General features: G+C 37.9%; 1 long non-coding RNA gene across 2 annotated transcripts in view; it reads right to left on the bottom strand.

The window, feature by feature from the left end:
• LOC128247884 (uncharacterized) overlaps nucleotides 1-20,878 on the bottom strand; it is a 201,781-nt gene that overhangs the window by 122,653 nt on the left and 58,250 nt on the right. For both annotated transcript variants that reach the window (XR_008264191.1, XR_008264190.1), the window contains exon 2: nucleotides 15,124-15,212. This is a non-coding gene — a long non-coding RNA (uncharacterized LOC128247884). The remainder of the gene's footprint in view (nucleotides 1-15,123; nucleotides 15,213-20,878) is intronic.

Raw genomic sequence — 20,878 nt, 5'->3', positions numbered from 1 at the left:
TTAAACAAACATCACGGCAGTCCAACAACAGAGAAAAAAGCAGTTTGTCAAGTTTTACCTTCCCCTCAATGCAACATTGAGATTTCAATTCAGCAGCCCTTCTGTAAGCTTTTCAGTGTGTATGAGAGAGAGATGGGGGAGAGAACATTGCAAACAATGAATGAAATAAACATGAAATCAAAAAAATCATATAAATAAAAGGGCATTACTTCAGCGCCCCCGACTTTGTTGCTTCATAACATCCAGAAAAATAGATACTTTTTAACAAAATTTTCTACAAATACTGCTTAGATGTGGTTACAGGGTATAAAGGGTTTTATGGGAAAGAAATTTTCAGAGGGGGTGGAGAGAAGAGTTTTTGGAAAATTCACACGATCTGACTTTTTTTTCCCTTCATAACTTTCAGGAAAATGGGTATCATTTCATGAAAATTTATGCAAATTCCTTTCGAACAACATAGACTACGATTATAAAGAAATTTGTGGGGAAAATATTTTTGGAGATTTTCCTCATTTTTTTTTTTTAAGCCAAAGCCTTCGAAATGATGGGGTTGGGAGTGCATCTTTGTATGAAAAAAAGTTTTGAAGGCTCTTTTTTTATACCCACTCCCTCATCATCCCTCTCCGGACCTATTTTGGCCAATTTTTTTTTGCACTCCAAAATCATGGGAAGAGTATTTTCGGTAAAAAATTTTTTAAATTGTTAATATTTTCAGAGGAAAAAGTGTGGGCGATTTGGCTTTTGTTTCTAGCATATTCATAGACAACCCTCCTCGTTTCTTTATCACTCTCACATGTATTGATGTTTTTCAATATTTTTCCACCATAAATACATTTATATGCTATCAAAAAGAAAATTTGAGGAATTATGAATGTTTTGCAACTCCACTCCCTGCCCCCGATTATTTCTGTTTAGAAATTAAAATATTGGAGAGCCTGAGAAGGTCATTGCTGGCATTTATCCACAGTGATTTTAAAAAATTACGGAGATGTACTTGCATAGCAAGTGACTTGATCTGAGATCGTGTGCTGAAACAAAAACAATCACAGCGTGGAAGATAGCATACATTTAAAATGCTTTGTATGTAACACTTGTATTTAAGTAGTACCATTAAAGAACCTCTGTATTTAAGCATTACCAGTTTCATTTCAGCAAGGGTCATCCAGCTGTAAAAAAGCCACGCCAAAACTGCCCTCCCCTGCATTTGGTGCCATGTAAAAGACACTCAGTCCACTTGGTAAGGTGGTTAGTGTTGGGAAGGGCATCCAGCTGTAAAAAGACATGTCAAAACAGACAGCAAAACATGGTGCGATCTTCTGCTTGGCCAGCTCTGATCACACTGTCCAACCCATGCCAGCATGGAATGCGGACGTTAAATGATGATGGTGATGTTGATACGCACACACACACACACACACACACATTCACCTGCATATATGCAGGCACACACACACACACACACACACATAAATGAGCAAACACATTGGTAAATAAATAGATACACACACATATGTAAATGCACAATGATGCATAAATGTAGAGACAAACAGGACTTCAGTGATATAAGCATTTATATAGACACTCACGCATACACACACATGCACATACATATATATGACCATGTTAGCATAGATGTATATACAAGTAAGTAGGCATATAGCAGAATATATACATGCATACACACACACACACACACACACACACGTATGTATATATATATAGTAGTATGTAAGTATGTATGTTCCACGGCATGTGTGTGTACACAGGAGTGAGAGTGGTGATAACGGTGTGGTGATTGAATTCAAATATTTATATTTCCAATAGTTCATTGAATGTTAGCGTCTTTGCATGATGCGTGCTGCCATCTGTGTTCGGTTAGGCATTTCATAATGTGTATTGTTACATTATATCTCGGCTCTGTTTCTGCCAGTTCTATCCCTCACGGGCTTTGTGGTGTTTTGTGTAGAGATTTCAGCTTGCATTCTGCTACAAGAGCTGTATAAATGTTACATCAGATGATGCAAATAGATAGTTGATTGATTGTATAACATGTGCCATCTCTGTTGAATAATAATATATTGAATTGTATTCCATGCTAGTTGCAGGGAAAGTCGACCTCTTTTCTCTTCATATCTGCCTTGTGGTGTGTTTCAAGATGCTGAAATACAATCATTCTCTTCTCTGCTGTCTCTTGCTTGTAAGACTGAAAAAAAGTTTGTGCGTGAATTCAAATATTCCAGGCAGACAGAAAACTTTATTCATTTTCACTGATTTTTATTAACCAATCTCTGCTACTGCAGACCATTCCTAGTTTCAGAGTTTTTATTTCTTTTTTTCTTTTTTTATAGCCTTTGCATGGGTGTAGCCGTGTGGTTAAAAAGTTTGCTTTCCAACCACAGGGTTTAGGGTTCATTTCCACTGCATGGCACTTTAGCCAAATGTCTTCTACTATAGGATTGGCCAAAACTTTGTGAATGGATTTGGTTCATGGAAACTGAAAGAAGCCCATCATGTATGTGCATGCATACATGCATGTGTGCATGTGTGTGTGCATACGCATGCATGTGCACATGTGCTTCAGTGTAGATGTATGTATGTTTGTGTCTCCTTGTCTCACCATTGCGTGATAGCTGCATATCAGTGCCACTTTCGTCTTAGCAGTGTCCTTTATTTCCAATATTCTGTGAAAACATGTCTGGCCATGAGGAAATATTACCTTGCTTGAGAACAAGGGAGGGTTTGTGACGAGAAGGGCTTCTGGTTATAGAGAATTTGCTTTCATGGTCCATCTAAGCCACGTAAACATAAAAAAGTGGACCTCAAAACAATGATGATGTTGATGCTGTTTAGAGTTGGGTCAGCCTTAAATGAAGACCCATGCTGAAAGAATGTCACTCTGACACACCTGATCAATCTTAGGTGAATTACCTGGATGAGAGTACACGCTGCAACACAAGCATCTCTTGAGTCATGTACATCAACATCAACAGCAATATCAAAATCAAATCAAATGGAAATTGTTGTTGTGAGCCCCGTGCTGGTAGCACATAAAAAGCACCATCCGATTGTGGTTGATGCCAGTGCCCCTGGCCCTTGTGCCAGTGGCACATAAAAGCACCCACTACACTCTCGGAGTGGTTGGCGTTAGGAAGGGCATCCAACTGTAGAAACACTGCCAGATCAGATTGGGGCCTGGTGCAGCCTCCTGGCTTCTCAGACCCCAGTCGAACTGTCCAACCCATGCCAGCATGGAAAATGGATGTTAAACGATGATGATGATGATGATGATGACGATGATAGATGTAGGGAAAACAAAGAACAGTAAATTAGCAAAAACAAAAGAGTAAAACAGTGGCCCCTAAGGTTGCATTCTGTCCAAGTCAGCTATAAACTTCCATTAACTGGCACTCACTCAGTAACAACGACGAGGGTCCTGGTTGATCCAATGAATGGAACATCCTGCTTGTGAAATGAACCTGAAAGTGGCTGAGTACTCCACAGACACGAGTACCCTTAATGTAGTTTACAGGGAGATTCAACATGGCACAGAGTGTGGCAAGGCTGACCCTTTGACTTACAACTCACGTTTGCCAGCTGAGTGGGCTGGAGCAGCGTGAATTAAAGTGTCTTGCTCAAGGAGACAATGTGCCACTGGGAATTGAACTGATGACTTATAATTGTGAGCTGAATACCTCAACCACCAAGTCACATACCTTCATAAACTTCAATAACTGATAGATCAAACATTAGCGATAGATTTGAGTGAAGTGCCCACCTGAAATAAGCAGACAGGTGTTGTAGTAAGAAGGTGATAACAGGTAAGTTCAAAGATAACTTTTTTTTGATCAACGTTCTGTTATGAATTGTGGAAAACTTGTTTTGTTGAGACGTTGTAAAGAACTTTGCATTCCTTGTTTCCAGTTTCCATTCAAAAGTGCAATAAAAACATTCAACCATTCTTGAATTCAGAGCTGGGAAATCTAAAACTACATAAAGCTGAATCAACCTGCTTCGGTTCTTGATGTTAACAATATTATCTTTACATACAATGATGATGATGGTAATGATGATGATGATGATGGTGATGTTGATGGTGATGATGATGATGGTGGTGGTGGTGGTGGTGGTGGTGGTGGTGCGATGATGATGATGATGATGATGATGATGATGATGGTGATGTTGATGGTGATGATGATGATGGTGGTGGTGGTGGTGGTGGTGCGATGATGATGATGATGGTGGGGGTGATGTGATGATGATGATGATGGCTGCAACAATGGTGATTATCATCAGCATCACCATTACTGTTATAGTTATCATTATCATCATTATTGTTGTCATTATTGTCAATTTTCTCCTTCTCATTGCTGCCACCACAATCAGCACCAACACCATCAACACTACTACCACCAGCACCGGCACTACCACTGCTGCTGCCACCACCACCACCACCACTGCTGCCACTACCACCACCACCACCACCACTGCCACCCCTTCCCTCACAACCAGTGTTTCTGTCCAGGTTTGTGGACGGCTGAATTGATAAAACGGTGAACAAAATACTTGAACAATTCAATCACATCTCTCTCTCTGATTTCAAATTTTATCAGACTTCAATTTTCACTTTCACCTTTCCAGCATCAGATATGCATTACCTGCATCTTATCATCATCAATATTATTACATAAATAAGGTGACGAGCTGGCAGAATCGTTAGCACTCCAGGCGAAATGCTTAGCGGTATTTCGTCTGCCATTACGTTCTGTGTTCAAATTCCGCTGAGATCGACTTTGCCTTTCATCCTTTCAGGGGTCGATAAATTAAGTACCAGTTGCCTCCTGAGATCAATCTAATTGACTGGGCCCCTCCCCACAAATTTCAGGCCTTGTGTCTCGAGTAGAAAAGAATATTATTACATAAACAAGCAATAACTGTTTTGTCAAACCCAGATAAATAAAAACTCAAACTTGACAACAAATACATAAAAAATAGGAATATTTTTTATTACAGCAACATTCGTCCTAAACCAGGACTGCCATGTTATGTTGGCAAATAATCTTTACTCCATATTTTAGTTTTATTCTGACCTCACCAAGTGACCACATGCTTATGATTTCAATTCTCCCTATATTTACTGTATTGTAAGATTGAGCAAGATATGGACCCTTACTTGCTCTGGTCAGCTTAGTAAAATGTAGGGACCATTGCTAATTAACATTGAATTGTTAGCAGAGTGTGTGTGTGTGTGTGTGTGTGTGTGTGTAGAATCAGCTTTGAAACAATTGCTCCAACAAAGCTCAAATGTCAAGAAAATATAAAAAAAAGTTCACAAACCATTTTACTTCTGCATTTTACATGAATAATGCAAAACAATAGAAGGAAATGTGGCCCTAAATGACTAAATATATGAATAAATCGATTTAAATAAGAAAGTGGATTAATCTAAGTTGAATAAATCAATCTAAATACATGAACAGATAATTCCAGAAACATAAGATGAATCTAAGATATAAATAGAGAAACAGATAAATACAGAGAGAGAGAGAGAGAGAGAGAGAGAGAGAGAGAGAGAGAGAGAGAGAGAGATAAGATTCAAACAGTGAATATATAAATCTAAACAGATTGAGAGATAATTCTAAATATAAAACTACTGATAATAAAACAAATAAATAAATCAAATTAGAATTAATAAATAGTTGAATTGAGAAATGTAAATAGACAAATAGATTATTTTAAATCAATAAACAAATAATTGGAAACAGTTGGAATTGGTAAATCTAAACATAAGAACAGAGATGTTTAAATAGTCCAAAAGCTACAAATATATAAAACTAAAAGTTATAAAACTACACAAATAATTACAAAAAAAAAAAATAAATAATAACCAGAATCAACATCTAAGTGAATCTAATTTGGTAATTAAATAATTTAAAATAAATTAATGAATTTAAATGTTACCTTAGCCTTCTGGTGCTTTTAGGAGACAAAGATTAGCTCCGGTTCCATGATGTTTAACAGGTTGAGTATAAATATGCCCCTGGATAGGAAGCTAGCCTTTTGTAAGTCATATTTTTCTTCATTAGTCTGGTATTTATTTCCAACAGCCTAGACACCCTTTTGGTGTCTATTTTACTCAGCGGGTGGGAAGGGCCTCACAGCCATTTCATGTCTAAAACTCCAATTACATTTTTACGATTCAATATTATTAGGAATTTTATCAAAAAAAAAATGTTTAAACGTTTTGTGTATTGCAGAAGTATAACGAGTCTATTGGTCAGGAGTATTTTGGACCCCCAAGGGTCAGGTGGCCCCGCCACTTGAGAATCAATGATTTAGGTTAATGTTTTATATCCAAGGACAAAATGAAATAACTTGTAACATATTTAATCTCAGTCTTTAAGTAGTTCCACACCAAATCTGCTCAATGATTCTTCTCCTGCAATGAACAGGAATTCCAACCAGGTTTTGTAACCAGGTTTTGTGGTTCACTACCTCAACAGCTCTTTTATAGGATTTAGTGGTAAAAGACGTCATCAGGAGGAACCATGTCCGGTTTCGGCCCCTACTCCTCTACCATTTTCGAAGTGGTGGGGCCCCCTCTTTTGGAAGTGTCTTCAGCTTTGGTGTTGAGTGTGTTTCTTCTTTCTCCTTTTTTCGTCTGTTCTTTGGTATCTTCGATGCAGCGTCAATGAATGTCAGTGGGTGACTGACCATCCTGCCAAATTTCCCTTTAAATACTCACTGGTAGGCTCCAGCAGCCAGCACCAGCTAACTGTCACATGACACTGTCTAAGCTTCAACTGACCAATGGAGGGGAAGGGCGCGAGGGTCATGTGGACTCCAACTGAGAATCAATGATCTAGGTTAAGGTTTTATGTCCAGGGACAAAATGAAATAACTTGTAACATATTTAATCTCAGTCTTTAAGTAGTTCCACGCCAAATCTACTCAGTGATTCTTCTCCTGCAATGAACAAATCTCTTCTGATGGAGTAAAGATTGTTTGCCAACGTAACATAACAGTCCTGGTTTAGGACGACTGTTACTGTAATTTAGCCCCAGGAGACATCGTCTCGAGCTGGCTATACAACACGATCTGAATATCTCTTGTTGTGAGATTTAAAAATAGTAATTTTCTAAAATCTCTTCTGATGTTTATTTACACCTTTATGGAGAACAGCAGACATGCTGTTGAGACAGGGACAAACTCTAGATAATACAGAAACGGTTTCCCCTCTTGGTTAATTGTTCCAAAATTTATTGAAACAATCAGCTGCAAATCTTTTGTCTTCTTTCTTTTATTTGTTTCACTCATTAGACCATGGCCATGCTGGGGCACCACCCTAAAGAGTCTTTTAGTCAAATGAATTTACCCCAGTACTTGTTATTAAGCACATCCGAGTGTGATCGTTGCCAGGGCCACGGATTGGCTCCCATGCCAGTGGCATGTAAAAAGCACCATTCAAGCATGATCGTTGCCAGCATCACCTTACTGACCCATGTGCTGGTGGCACATGAAAAACAACATTCTAGTGTGATCATTGCCAGTGCCGCCGAACTGGCCCTCGTGCCGGTGGCATGTAAAAGCACCCACTAGACTCTCAGAGTGGTTAGCGTTAGGAAGGGCATCCAGCTGTAGGAACATTGACAGATCAGATTGAACCTGGAGCAGCTTCTGGCTCACCAGTCCTCAGTCAAACTATCCAACCCATACCAGCATGGAAAGTGGACGTTAAACAATGATGATAACGATGATGATGATTATTATTGTTATTTTTTAAAACCTGGTACCTATTCTATCGGGCTCTTTTGGCGAACCTCTAAGTTGTGGGGACGTAAACATACCAACACTGGTTGTCAAGTGGTGGTGAGGGATGAACACAGATACAAAGACACACATAGATATATATTCCTTTATTCTTTTATTCGTTTCAGCCATGCAGCTGTGGTCATGCTGGAGCACCACTGTGACAGGCTTATTTCAGTTTCTGTCTACCAAATCCACTTGGAAGGCTTTGGTTCGCCTGTGATAATAGAAAACACTTGCTCTGAGGCACCACATAGTGGAATTGAACCTGGAACCATATAGTCAGGAAGCAAACAGCCACACTGCTGATCATGTATAAAGACCTCCACACACTCAATTTATGGAACACCACTTTTCAAATTTGGAATGGTGCACTTCCTATTCCTGACATTGAAGGTCATCTTTAAAATGAAAGCCTGATTCTAGCCAAACCATTCCCTCAAAGTCTGTTCCATTACCATTCTCTATTCTTTAATTCAATCCATTGTTTAGAAACTCCTCTATAGATTCTGCTATTCACAACATTCTTCTTACACCGATATCTCCATTCTACTTGCTCAATCTTCTTCACTCTCTTTCTCACCACATTTCATTACGTTTCCATCCTAAATCTTATATTAAGTACCACATTCAGTTCTCAAAGCCAAACTGACATGTGGACTTAATACAAATTCAGATTTTCCTACAATATATTAATATTTGAACTTTTTTTTAATTCCATAAAATTTTTAAATCATTTCAGTATTTTGTTAGAGAAATGGTTTCTGTCTTCTTTCGTGCAATATGACACCAGCCAGCTGAAGGGAATTAACAATTCTAAAAGGTAATGCAACAACAGCAGCGGATAAAAGAGATACCAAGTATATTCCAGGAATACAACAAAAAATCTCTTGCCAGAAATGCTCTTGATGTCATTAAGAGATGGAGCAGACCTTATTCTTTGATGGAAACTAACATTGGGAATAAAAGGGACAGGAATCCTTTTAACCATTTTGGGTTCAGACAACCAAACTTAACTCTACTCATAGACATGACTTAACAGTGGCAAATGAACTGAAATTGTTACATAAGAGCCAACATCAAACCTAAAATAACAAGGTGCAGGAGTGGCTGTGTGATAAGTAGCTTGCTTACCAACCACATGGTTCTGGGTTCAGTCCCACTGCGTGGCACCTTGGGCAAGTGTCTTCTACTATAGCCTTGGGCCGACCAAAGCCTTGTGAGTGGATTTGGTAGACCAAAACTGAAAGAAGCCTGTCGTATATATGTATATATATATATATATATATGTGTGTATGTGTTTGTGTGTGTGTTTGTCTCCCCCCCCCCCACATCACTTGATAACCGATGCTGGTGTGTTTACGTCCCCGTAACTTAGCGGTTCGACAAAAGAGACCGATAGAATAAGTATTAGGCTTACAAAAAATAAGTCCTGGGGTCGATTTGCTCGACTAAAGGCGGTGCTCCAGCATGGCTGCATTCAAATGACTGAAACAAGTAAAAGAGTAAAAGAGTAACTATCAAAGTTAGATTAATTTTGTTGCAATATATCTGAAAAACTGGATGGGATGGTCACAACTGGACTGTCGTTGATCAAGAGCCCACTCAACTCAAGCTGAAATTCTGGTAACGAACTACAACATACCAACAATAATTAATGCAAAATATTTGAATTTTCACATCTGTCTCACCCACGTTGTCTTTGGTAAAGAATATATTTACAAGAAATAATCCTGACTTTTGATAGTTGCTACTGTAAACAAAATAATTCCAAACTTGGTAGAGTATCATTTATTTACTGTGGCAAGGGCTGAGACTGCAAAACCACTGATTAAATATTTCACAGGAACTGAGTCATTGAATTCCCTGTTCTGAATTGAAACCATAACAGGTTTGCCTTCATTCGGTTGTGCACCACCTTTATTGTACTCAAAAGAGAAGCATGAAGATCTGTTTGCCTTCATTGATGAAATGCAAAGTCATTTCACCATTTGATGGTGGTGAAATAGGAATTAATGATACGGTGGTATGATTTCATAAAGGATTAGACCATAGGCATCCATCTTGATGGCATTCAGCGATGAGCGTAATGCATTGCTAGTAAAAGCCATCTGCACTCTCACAGTACAACTAACATCCACCGTGTGGGGGTGGGGGGATAGCATTGTTGGACACATACTCACAGTGAGTCAGCCTACAATAGCTACTGCCCCACCCCTTCCCCCACCGTCCATAGTATATATATATATATATATATATATATATATTGGTCTTGTGGAAATATATTGATAATAGGATCTAATTTTATAATAAAAGAAGGAGGGTTGTTGAGGCAGACTGAATTATTGAGCCAGAAAGATCTGTTGTGTACCATCTTTATTGTACTTAAAAGAGAAAGGGTGAAGATCTGCTGGTTTCTGCCTAATTAAAGTGAAATGATGTCGTTGATCAAGAGCCCACTCAACTCGAGCTGAAATTCTGGTAACGAACTACAACATACCCACGATAATTAATGCAAAATATATGAATTTTCAAATCTGTCTCACCCACGTTGTCTTTGGCAAAGACTACATTTACAAGAAATAATTAGAGATTAACAACATTAAAAGAATACTAAATGCTTATTATATTTTCCAATAATTCCTTCACAGTTCATCCCCATGCCCTCTCTTTTTATCCTCTTGATAAAATTGATCTTTTGGCAATAAAAGTTTGATTGAGGGTTTAACCATATTTAGACATCTGGATAAACAATCACCAGCCAGAGTGTTTGTTTATCATTTAAGGAATGTTTAGTTGATAAACAAAGCTTTGTTTTTATTTCGTTTCAATATTAATGCTTTTTCTCCCACTAGCCACATTGAAGTGAGGCTGTCTGTGTTTTGTTAACCTTATTGATATTGTTTAATCTGTTATTCTAATGATTTGACTTTTTATAGTATGAAAATGTATATTGATTCGGTCTTGTCTTAATATCAAATAAATGTGTGCAACTAAAATAAAAAAGAAAAAAAACTTGTCATAAAAATACTGTATTTTCTTTTCTGTTCTCTTTTGGAAAAAGCACAACAAAACCTTTGACTATTGAATTCTGGAGGTAAGTTTATTGTGAATCACTTGTGTGTGGTCGGATTTTGATTCCTTTAGGCAACAATTTCACATCATCTTGGAATTGGGAAATGTGTGAATGTTATAATTTCCCATTTATTCTGTCCTAAAATTCTCAGACTTTGTAACACCGTAAAGGTATATAATATAAAATTTCCTGTAAAATCAAGATTGGTTTTTGGTTTCTTGAATTCTAGTGTCTCTGTTTCAATGTCAAATTCCATTCATATTTATTTTGTTTGCTTTCAGGAAAGATGTCATAGCTCCATTTTCTATCTCCCCAAAATTCAACAGAGTTTGTTCTTTTATCAACCCTCTGATTTCGAATATATAAGCATCTGATTTTATTTGTCATTCTCAGATCCTAAAACATAGAATTTTCTTTTGATTTCTATGAAGGTTCTATAATCTAACGAAGTGCTAAGTGTACCATTCATGCTTTGCCAAGGATATAAGCTGTATAAGAGAAACTATCATAGTTTCAGGTGGCCAAGTGTTTCTTTTATTTGCTTCCAACTCCGCAAAGTTATTCACTATGTTAACGTAGCTGAAACATCAGCTGTGTTACTATGGTAACAACACAACAACAAACTAAGTTTGACACAAAAAAACCTCTTAGAAAAATGAAATCTATGTAATGAATGTACATGTGTGTGTATGTGAGTGTGTTTGTGTGTATGCATGTATGTATTGTGCGTGTATGCATATATGTATGTGTGTGTGTGTGTGTATGCATGTATGTATTGTGCGTATATGCATATGTGTGTGTTTGTGTGTATGTATGTAGGTGTATATGTATGATTTTTGAGTTTTATCTAAGTTAGGTATCTCCTCTTCAGCAAGACATCTCTACCTGTCTCGATTTCATACTTTAGCCACCCTCAATACTATTCCCATCATCCTCAGCTGAATGGTTCGTAAGACCAACCTGATATAATATATAAATATATAAATAATATATAATATATGTACACACACGCATATGTATGTATGCATGTATGTATGCGTGTATGCATGTATGTATTGTGTGTGTGTGTATGTATATATGCATATATGTATGTGTGCGTGTGTATGATTTTTGTTGAGCTTTATCTAAGTTCTTCCTGAGAGAGTTTAAACCAGTCCCTGAGAGAGTTTAAACCAGTCCCTAAGAAAGCGACGAGAGTTTTTGAGTGAAGAGAGTTCCTGGGGTTTGTAAATATGTGGTTGCATTGGTCCCTAATACTAGGCTGAAGCAACATATATCTCAAGTCATATCACAACAGACCACACATGCACTATACTAGAACCCTAGGAGAACCCAGATTAGGACAGCTGAGACCTCACATGCACACATATAACCTCTTACTGTGGAAGGGGTAGACCCAGGAAGACATGGGACAAGGTGTTGAAGCATGATCTTCGAATGTTGGGCCTCACAGAAGTGATGACAAGTCACAGAGACCCTTGGTGATATGTTGTGCTTGTGTTGACTTGTCAAGCCAAGTGAGACTATAGTCATGTCTGATGCCAGTGTCAGGTTAATGGCACCCGTGCCGGTGACACGTAAAAAGGCACCCACTACACTCTCAGAGTGGTTGGCATTAGGAAGGGCATCCAGCTGTAGAAACCAAATCAGACTGGAATCTGGTGCTGCTTTTCAGCTTACCATTTCTAGTCAAAGTGTCTTACCCATGCCAGCATGCAAAGCAGATGTCAAACGATGATGATGATGATACACAAACACATACATATGCACATGTTCATACACACAGAGACACACACATACACACACACACACACACACAAACACACACATATGCACATGCTCATACACACAGAGACACACACATATATGCACATGCTCATACACACACACACACACACACACATGCTCATACACACACACACACATGTGTCTGTATGTATGCTTGCATGTATGAAAGTATGTATGAATACATATATATATCTAAACATTTATTTGTAAATAATATTTTTAAAAATGCAGTTTAGACAAAAAATCAGGAATAGCAAATAGAAGATTTCTCAAAGACACTGGGAAAGAAAATACCTGAGGCACCACCTATGTTGCTATGGTAACAACATCTCTCATTGTTTTATCTTTGGCATGAACAAAATGCCCAGCTGAGTTTGTCACTAAAACCTCTCAGCAAAATTGTCTGCTTTACACTGTGGTTTCTTCCCATCTCTTGGATTTTCTGCTGAACCATTTCAAAGCACCACTCAGTGAGGCTTTTTCCTCTTCATTTTATTGTCTTGGGGCTTGCTTACATCCATCGTTTCTTCTTACTTTCACTCAATGATTGAATGAAGGAACCTTGTCGTGGTTGTTTGACATGTGTTGAAACAACAGCCAGATCACCCTCAGATCACACTTTATCCTCTTCATAAGGAAACACACTTGAGACAGCGTAGCCATAAATACACTAAATGAAGTGATTTTATGACAATTTGGTTTTAAATCTACTTAACCAGTGTTAATCTTGGACTAAATGCCAACATTGGTGAAATTGCTTGGAGAATTATCATCAATTTCGATACACATCCTAGAAAAGGTTACCAGTTCTTGCATGAGATGGAAACAGTTCAAAAGGCCATCATGTTTTGATATTCACACTTCTGAGCAGACTTTGAGTTTTTATCTCAGCTTTAATATCAAATTGCAGTACATATATACACCCCACCACACACATTCATACACCCCCCACACAGTACATGTATACTCATGCACGTACACATGCATATACACACATTAACACACAAACATGCACATACATGCACACACTCACACATACATACGTATATATATATATATATATATATATATATATATATATATATGTATGCATGTACATGCATGTATGTGTATCTGTCTACACACACACACACGCATACAAGCGCACACACGCACACATACACACACACACACACACAAGCTCACACACACACATACAAAATATAAAGGATTAGGGACTTGGGAATAGGTACCTTATTAACACTCTGATATAATCCAGATCTGATTAACCACATGAAATGACAGGGGCCATACAAAACCACTTAAGATAAACAATTAATCAGTACTTCACTTGATAGGTAAACCCTGACTCCTCTTCATTTCATTTCATACAACATACAGAGGATAGAATGAAGACATCAAAAAGAAGAATGGAGAATTATACATCATCATCGTTTAACGTCCGTTTTCCATGCTGGCATGGGCTGAACGGTTCGACTGGGGTCTGGGAAGCCAGGAGGCTGCACCAGGCTCCAGTCTGATCTGGAGGTGTTTCTACAGCTGGATGCCCTTCCTAACGCCATCCACTCCATGAGTGTAGTTGGTGCTTTTTACATGCCACTGGCACAGGGGCCAGAAGGGGCTGGCATCGACCATGATCAGGTGGTGCTTTTTGCATGCCACCAGCATGGGAGCCAGTCTATACTATATATTCTCTCTTATTTTGAGGAATGTCATGTTTGAAACTATTGGAAAATGTCAAGTTTATTGAGGCAATGTGACTTGCAAAAAATACCAATTCTAGTTTTCGGTCGATAACTATCCTCGTTACTGGAATAACGATAAAATTTAATTTTCCAGTGAAAGGGTTAAAGTATTTACTTTTGAACGTCATTGTATTCACAACGTTTCTGTTATTTTGTGTCTGACAAAAAATAGTTTTTTATTTGGATCAAGATGATGTATTTTATGATAGTCGTTTGTAAATCTCTACTTCATACTTCACTGGAGAGCTACGATACATCTTTATAATATATTCTATATTTAATATATAAAACTATAATTATTTGCGCTATTAACCTCATCTTCAGAGACGAAACATATTTTTACATCTACACCATATCAAATATTGAAAAATATCATTCATACAACGAGTTTAGTAGTCTGGAAAATGGAAATCGTATGAACACCAACCAGTCTCAGATATTTAATCCACTTTTGGATTTAAAACTTGCATACCATGGTAGTAGTAAGGGAAGGAATGCATCACATCAAACTACCTTACCATTCTGTACCAATGTCAGGAGAACATGAAAAGGTTTGCCAGACAATCTACCAATGAAAGACTTGTAAAGTTAAAAATAACCAATGCGTAACCAGCCATGTGTTTTAAAGAGAACTCTTAAATTAACACCACACTTGAAGAAGCACATATTATTAAGATCAAGGAGGAAGCTTGTATATAGTCAACTGACCTGCTAGAAGTAGTAGATGAATCTCCTCAAATCACTCTCGGCTTCTTTAAAAAGACACAAATGATATGGTTCGGGTTTTTTCAGCAGATCTGAAAAATAATAGGGGATGGTCACAGTTGGAATGTGTTTGATCAAAGATCTACTTGATCAGAGCTGACTTGAGATAAACTAACATCATCATCATAATTCACTACCACCACCACCATCATCATCATCATCATCATTATTATTAGAAGAATTACAAGAGTTGATAAAATTTCTTGAAATGGATCCCTTCACTCCATATTTCAAGTCATTCACTGATCTCACAAAACATCTGAGAAATGTAAATATTAAATAATGTCATTTCTCCATAATTATCATCTTATTAACATTCATATTTGGACATTTAATATTTAATGCACGTTTCTAATGTAACATTAATTAAAAGGATGTGACTCAGTACAAAGTCTTCCACTGGTTGCTCAGCATCTTTTTGAAGGAAAAGGGGGGAAAAAGTGGGGGCTACACTTGGAAACAATAATCTAAGGCCTTAAATGACCCAGAAAACTTGTTTTTTTTCTGTTTTTAAGGATCTTCATCATTTTCTCTGTGACTGTTTTGATTGGGTGTTTCGTAAAATTTTGGTGTTTGCATGTTATATTTGATCAGTATTTTGACAGCATTTAGAACAACATTAAAAGTCTTATCACAAGTTCAACCAGACCATCAGATGTTGTTATACATCACTGGTCACAGTGCACTTCTAATTCTATCTTGATTGCACCATTCTTTCTTGTCGTCATCCAAATTGCAAAATTCTACTTCAGTACCTCAGAGGGGTGCATTTAGGGCCATGGTTGTTCTCTAGCTATGGTAGTTGAGTGTATACCTGACAAGTCCAACTAAATTACAAAGGTAATTTCACCACTGGACACCTACCGTGATGGTCAACTTTTTCTCCTATTTTACTATTTCTCTTTTTATATCCGTTTGAAGGTTTCTTCCAGGCATTAACCATCAACCTAGTGTTTGGCCGAAAGGCTTTATTTATTGTCTTCGTCTATCGTCTCTAATTACTTTTGATTAATTTCATATGTCCACCTTGTATTGTCTTGTTTGCTCAAGCCCTAGTTCTACGCAAAACTCACAGGTGCTGCTGATATATGAAGTTCTTAGTCTTATCGTCAAAGGCATGAAGCTAGGTATTATCATTTTACAGTTGATAATTGATGAAGTATCACGGTCCTTCTGTGTCTGTCCTACATGTATGTTTTGTAGTATTTATTGCATTTTTCATTTTTTGAGTAACTGAACCCCACACATCCCGGCTTTTGTTAACAGTAAATTACAAAGGTAATGGATTGAAGGACCACCTCACAGAAGCAAGTACAAAGTGTACTCACTTGAGGTTGGAAGCTAGCTAAACTGAAGAGGCAGTAAATGGCCTGCCTTCCCACCCACTAAGTTGGCTTCATCTTAAAAGCTAAAACATTGCAAGGAAAAGGCTTAGTGTAATAATTAAACAGAGGTCTACTCGACCAGGACTGATTTAAACGGTGAAATAGGATTGGAATTTGTTGTTAACCAGGTGGACTGAGGTTTTTATAGACTTATGTCTCTTGCCTAGAGGCACTAAAAATAGAAATGTGACCAGCATGTTTTAATTATAATTTTCTATCTTCTATCTGTGTTCGCACTTGAGCAAAGATACAGCAATTCTTGAAGCCTCGATATGGTTTTCCTGATTCTGTTTTCTTTGCTTGTTTATTTGTTTGGAGAATTTCTCAAGCTGAGTTTGATAATCACAGAACCTGAAAGGAAAACTGACTGGAAATGTTCTGTTATCAGCTGTGAAGAATAGAGTAAGAAGAAGAGAGAGAGAGAGAGAGAGAGAGAGAGAGAGAGAGAAAGAGAGAGTGTATGCATGTGTGTGTGTGTGTGTGTGTGTGTGTATACGTGATGTAATGAAACCATAGCCTTATCTGCAACATCAGTCTGGTACTCAACAAAGAGCTTTGTCTCATCAATAGTCTCGCTTGACTGTGGGGTTGGTTGTCTTAGAGTGGTTAGGAAAGTAACGTTAGCATGTTCAAAGGGAGAGAAATAAAGAAAGCGAGAGAGAGAGAGAGAGAAAGAGAAAGAAAGAGATAGATAGAGAGGGAGCATGAAAGAAACAGAGAGAAACAGTGTGTGCATTAGTGAGAGAGATAGAAGGTCAATGAGTGGTGAAAAAGCAACATTATTGAATATAAGAAATGTTCTTTTGCAAGTGACCAGATCTTATCAGTGACGTGTAGAGGTGTGGGTACAAGTCTCCATTGAGAATAGTTTGAGAAGAGAACAAAAGCAAAATGAAGACATTCTGTGAGAAAAGATGGGTTGTGGCATATTTATCAAAGATTTCGGCTGCCCAGAAAACAAGTGGATATCTTTCAAGTATAACACAATACCATTAGGAATATAGTCTTTATCAGTGCGCATATTCCTTTGTTGAATTAAAAACTCTGTCTGTGCGTCCCTGTGTGGGCGTTCCTATCATTTAAGTGCATCTCTATCACTTTGCAGAGTTATAGATTTGCTGGCCCGGGAGGGTACTTTTGCTGCCGGTAGAAGTCCATGCGCTGGTTCATATCAAGTGTCCAGCAGTATGGTGTATCACCAACACCAAGCATGTCACACGGAACTGTCAATCTACAGCTCCACCGAGCTGTACCCCAAGGGAGCAAATGTTGTGTGCAATGGCAGTAAAATTAAAGGGACAAAATATTTTATTTGCTTGAAGCAATGAACTCTGGGAAGGTGATGGCTTCTGCCAAACTGATATTTTGTTTTTTAAAGATGCAAGTACAAAGACATGAAGCAGTGGATTATGAGATTATACACTACGATATAACTTTATTGTGTGTATGTGTGTGAATGTGTATACATGTGTATGTGCGTGTGTGTGCATGTGTGTGTGTGTGTACATGTGTGTGCATGTGTATGTACGTGTGTGTGTGTGTGTATGTGTGTTAATATATGTGTGTGTATGTGTGTGTGTATGTATGTGCGTGAGTACATGTGTGTGTATGTATGTGTGCGTTAATATGTGTGTGTGTACATGTGTGTGTGTGTGTGAGTGTGTATGTGTGTGCATACGTGTGCATGTGTGTATGTAAGTATGTGTATTTGTGTCTACATGTGTGTGTGTACGTATGTGTACGTGTGTCTACATGAGTGTATGTACATGTGTGTGTGTGTGTGTGTGTGTGTGTACATGTGTGTGTACGTGTGTGTATACTAACATTCTCTGACTACAAAAGCTAATTTCTGCTGATTGAACTGAACTAAGTTTAGTACCTGCATTTCAATTTAACAACTCCAGAGAGTGTAAATTTAATTTGTGCAACTAATATAATTTTACACTATTTCTGTCTATTTTCCGTGCTATTTATAAACCCCGTATGCTCTGACATTTAAAACATATGACATTTATTTTAAAACAAACAATATTCAGTTCCATCGACAGAATGTTCCAGAGACCAGAACTGTATTCTGCTTATTTTGAACATGTTTATCACATTTTGTGTATAAGGCCCCCTTTTAAATATTTACAGCAAAATTCATCTGTATAGCACGATATCATGTGGCATTTATTATATAAAATAGTGGCATTTATTGTATGAAGCAGCGTTTTATTTAATCATATAAGAATACTTGTTTACAGAGATCTGTCCCTATCCATGGAGACACGTGAAAATATGGTCTAGCCTTGCAAAGGGCAGCTTTTCTAGCTTCTCTTCTTTCTTCCATCATCATCATCATCATCGTTTAACGTCTGCTTTCCATGCTGGCATGGGTTGGACGATTTGACTGAGGACTGGTGAACCAGATGGCTACAACAGGCTCCAATCTGATCTGGCAAGGTTTCTACAGCTGGATGCCCTTCCTAACACCAACCACTCTGAGAGTGTAGTGGGTGCTTTCTACATGCCACCGGCACGAAGGCCAGTCAGGCGGTACTGGCAATGGCCACACTCAAAATGGTGTATTTTACATGCCACCTGCACAGGGGCTAGTCCAGCAGTACTGGCAACGAACTCACTCGAATGTTTTTTCACATGCCACTGGCACAAGTGCCAGTATGACAACACTGGTAATGATCACGCTCAAATGGTGCTATTTACATGCTACTGGCATGGAAGCCAGACAGTTGCTCTGGCAATGATCACGCTTGGACAGTGTTCTTAGTGCTCCACTGGTACAGGTGCACTCCACTAGGATCAGGTAAGTCTTAATTTAGGTTCAGCTAAGCATTAATCTTGAGTCAGGTGAGCATTAATCTAGGATCAGGTGAGCATTAATCTAGGATCAGGTAAGCATTAATCTAGGATCAGGTAAGCATTATTCTAGGGTCAGGTAAGCATTAATCTAGGATCAGGTAAGCATTATTCTAGGGTCAGGTAAGGATTAATCTAGGGTCAGGTGAGCATTAATCTAGGATCAGGTAAGGATTAATCTAGTGTCAGGTGAGCACTAATCTAGGATCAGGTGAGCTTTAATCTAGGATCATGTAAGCATTAATCTAGGATCAGGTAAGCATTAATCTGCAGTCAGTTAGCTTTAATCTAGAGTCATGTAAGCATTAATCTAGAATAAAGTAAGCATCAGTCTAGGATCAGGTAAGCATCAATCTGGGATCAAGCAAGCATTAATCTAGGACCAGGTAAGCATTAATCTAGAATCAGGTAAGCATTAATCTAGGATCAGGTAAGGATTAATCTAGGATCAGGTAAGCATTAATCCAGAATCAGGTAAGCATTAATCTAGGACTAGCTAAGCATTTATCTAGAATCAGGTATGCATTCATCTGACTTCTGCTCACAACAGTCTTTCTGTCTCTCACAATTTAGGAAGCAGTATAGCACCTGAAAACAATGGAAGAACCATCATCATCATCGTCAAAATTGTCATTGTCCTCCTCCTCTCCCTCTCACCCCTCTTCCCCCTCCTCCTCCTCTTCGCCGCTGCCACTGTCGTCACCGCCACCAAACTTAAAAAAAAAAATGAAAATCGGGGTTGATTAGTTTGACTAAAATTCTTCAAGGCAGTGCCCCAGCATGGTCGCAGTCCAGTGACTGAAACAAGTTAAAGGAATAAGAGAATGAGAGATTAAAAGTGAAAGCAACCTCAGTGGAATTTGAACTCATGATGTGAGGAGTCATTTTGTGCCTGATTCTAGTGATTGTTGTCCAATGGTAATAATACATATCAAAAGTAGAGATGAAATACACAATATTTGCAAGCAATATCTAATTGCTGCCATAGTTATATTTTTCTTATCTGCCAATATGAAGAACATCAAATAACAAAATATCCATTTTGTATCAATACAATGGAGAAAATCAGATAAATATAATCATTCCAGAGAGGAAGAGAATTACTTGAGAGTAAATTTGCAGTGAAATTAAACGGTCATCAAAGAAAATGGAAAATTATGGTGGGCAATATGGTGCTGCTAGTCTGATTACCATTCCACACAATACTACAACTAACTGAGAACAGAGCGAATGAAGGGTGGGGGGACAGAGGTAGTGTTCTTGTTGCTGAAGTCTGTCTCTTACTTTCTCTCCTTCTCTAGATTAGTGTTATACTGTTTCTATCTTCTTTAGGATGATGATGATGATGATGATGATATTAATAATAATAGTTATAGTAATAATAATAATAATAATATTAATAATAATAATAATAATAATAATAATAATAATAATAAATCCAAACTAAAACTAGA

Source organism: Octopus bimaculoides, chromosome 5 (assembly GCF_001194135.2).
Source record: "Octopus bimaculoides isolate UCB-OBI-ISO-001 chromosome 5, ASM119413v2, whole genome shotgun sequence".
NCBI classification, from domain to species: Eukaryota; Metazoa; Mollusca; class Cephalopoda; order Octopoda; family Octopodidae; genus Octopus; species Octopus bimaculoides.
The sequence above is the reverse complement of the archived record's forward strand: the minus strand, read 5'-3'. Positions and strand labels throughout refer to the sequence as shown.